Here is a 3,609-nt window from a genome sequence, read left to right on the forward strand (position 1 = left end):
ATTTAATTAATATAAGAAAAGGAGGTTAAATGGCCAGTTGATTAAGGAGAAATTGAATAATTAGAGAAGATGAAGAAATATTAATTGAAAGAATAAATTAGCTTAATTAAATAATTATTTAATTAATTAAGACGAATAATTAGTGTGTTAGTGATGAGACATTTTTAGGTGTCTACATAAAGGTTTAAGGAAAATGGGATTTGCTGGACCATCCAGATGTGTTCTATGTATGAGCAATGATAAAACAATGGATCACTTTCTATTGGGATGCCCATTCTCCCATAAAATGTTGGATGTGGCTATGTGCCAAATTGGGTTGACTGACAACATTACCTAATGATGTTATGAGTTTGTTGAAAGGATAACCAATTAAAACAAGAATGGGTTTACTAGGAAGCTTATGGATAATCAATCCCACCTTACTCCCGTGGGAGATATGAAAAGAAAGAAACAAAATAAATTTTGAAGATAAAGGTCAATGAATGTAGACTCTTTTCTAAATAAGGTCGAAGCTACTATAGTGGAAACTACAAATAGCAAAATGGCAATGCATCCAAAGAAAGACAAGTTTTCAGATAGGGATGGCAAGATGAGACTAAGATGGAATGGAATGAGGGTTCCCCCATTCATTAGGGAAGGTGTATCAGGGGCACAAAATGCGAGAGACCAGTCAAGATGGAGGCCTTCGACTTGAGGCTCGTTCAAATTAAATTTTGATGGGTCTCCTAGAGGCAACCTTGGCCCATCCGGTTTTGGATGCATTATTAGACTATGGGATGAGAATGCTGTTGGTAGATTGGTTGTCTCACTAAAGGAAGACACCAATAATGTTGCAAAATTCTCTGTTCTCATTTAAGGATTATTATTTTGCAAATATCTTGAGATCAACAAAGTGGAAATCGAAGGAGACTTGGAAATGGTAGTTAATGCTATATGAAAAGATGAAATGCCAAATTAGAAGATAGGAGAGATGGTTTACACAGTCAAGGAAGTTCTAATTTTTTTCAAAAACTTTACTATTAATCATGTTTATAAAGACGTAAATAAGGAGGCTACCACGCTTGCCAATTTGGCCACTGACGGGTTGGAATATGGATCAATAGGTGCAAAATTTTGGCCACCATCATGACATGGTCATCCCTTCTTGGTTGAGAAAAGAGCAATTTATAGTAATGATGCCAATAGCTAAGAATGAATTCGCCAATACATGAAGCAATTAAGACAAAATCTTGAAGATGTTTTTTTAGCAACTTGTATGCCAGAAAATGGGACAACAATAACTAAAAATGACATCATATCTCATCAAATTGGTGGCAGCCCTCACACATGCCAACCTATTTAAAAAATATCCAAGGATACAAGAGTTTGAGTGAGTAATGCTAACAGAATTCACATGATCAACACTAAATCAACTTGGATGGAGGACAAGGAGGATAACAACTAACCTACAAATAATGATGTATTTATGAGCCTCCTTTTCGAGGAAACGAGGGTGAAAAGAGAGGCATATTCTCTATGAATAGACTCTTAAGCAAGCTTCATACACACTTTGGTTCTAGTTTTCCCTTTTCATCCTTGCCCTCGACTCTATATATTACTTCCATAAATTTCCCTATTAGGTTGATTTCAAACAAAAGGAAATGTCCTTTATAGGCGAAATAAGGGAGAAGAGACTCGAAGTTGTGATAAATTATTCTCATGAGTTGATCATTCATGCCATGAGGAAGATTCTGGGTGGGGAGTTCATTTTCTCTATCCATCGCTATAAAGTTAACACAAATATCACTGCAACTTTTTTGGCAACCATTCTTACGGTGGGGGAGTCCAAGGTTGGAGCCAAGCAGTTATGTTGGAAGATCTTCAAATAATCCTTTTTGGGTGAATTGGACTTGGTAATGGCTAATGTGGATGAAGAGCTAAGAATCCCATACCCACATGACTATTTTGTGATTAGGCACTAGGGCAAAGAAGTGCCAAAAATGTTAGTGGTCACATTATGGGACTTGAAGGTCTTTGAGATTAGAAAATTCATTATTAAAAGGAATGTATATTTCTTGCATTAGTTGTTGGGGTTGAAGTTGAATGAAGGTGGTGACTGGATTAAAGAATATAAATGAGACGAGGGCCTTGTAAGTGAGGATGAGGACAATGACTTTGGGGGGGAGGAGATGCCAAATGTGGTCGTTGTTGAGCAACCTGGGCCAAGCTGTGGACAAGGGTAAGACATCTGCAACTAATTAGTCTCTCCACTCTTATTGATTTCTATTTACTATTGCAAGTTTGTCTATTACCTTTTATAGACATACAAAACATATAAATAGCCTCTGTTTAAGTATGTATATGTAGTATGATGAACATGTTGCTTGAGGTATATGTGTGTCATAGCTCTCGCTACCCTTCTACATGTACTTAGGATGGCGATCCTGAAGCATTGCTCGATACCCTACTAAAATATATACATAAATAATCTTTTAATATTAATATAAATACTTTTGTAGCACCGCTATGTATTATAGAACAAAAAACAAAAAAAATATAATAATGATATATATATATATATATATATATATATATATATATATATATATATATAAGACCAACATATATTTACAATGATAAAGGTAAAGATAAATATAATATAATAAAATAATAAATTATATATGAAATGAATATTAATATAATATAACTTATAAAAATAATGATAATAATATACTCTTTTCCTCATAGATAAAGGCGAGGATAAATATAATATTAATAGATTGCATTTATCTTTAATTAGTAGACCAAAAGACATTGTAAAACCTTTGTTGTTTCTCCTCCACCACGGGTACGCCTGTAGTCTATTTCTCCTCTTGTTTATTCACAATCAAGGATTTGGGCCTTAGTTGCAACATTTACAATGCAACCACTTAACCATCACTCTACAAGATGAACCTCCATTTTATATTATTTTTATTACAAAATTAGTAAGTTAATATCCTTCATTAATATATATAAAAGTAAAACAATATTTTTACGTTGTTTTAAATATATATTAAAAAATCATTTTATTATTATTTATTTATATTACAAAGATTAGTAATAATAAAATTTATATTAACAATGTTTCAATGAGGTTTGAATCTTGGAGGATACAACAACAACACTACCATTTAACCAACACACTATGTAATGAACACCAAAATAATACAAAATATTAATATATTATTATAATATGGGAGAAACATGCTAGTTCAAACTATTGGTACATGTAGAACAAAGTTCCAACTCTTGTACACCAATATAATAATAATATAAGACTTTGAGCTTGTCTCATATAAACTTAAGATTCAACTCTTGCATGTGAATTTATATGATGACTGGAAATAAAGCAATATAATATAATACTATTAAGATTACATTTACTTAAATTTCAATTAAGAACCATTTAAGATTTATAATATAATTACAAACAAATTTATAAAAACAATGATCTCATAATGGTGTCTTTCCATTATCTTTTATCTTTTAAATAAACTTTTTAAAATATAAATATACTAATCACTATTATTTAAATTCAAATCCTTGAAATTGATTTTTACGCATTCATGTATGATATATATTTGATGG

Source organism: Cryptomeria japonica, chromosome 2 (assembly GCF_030272615.1).
Source record: "Cryptomeria japonica chromosome 2, Sugi_1.0, whole genome shotgun sequence".
NCBI classification, from domain to species: domain Eukaryota; kingdom Viridiplantae; phylum Streptophyta; class Pinopsida; order Cupressales; family Cupressaceae; genus Cryptomeria; species Cryptomeria japonica.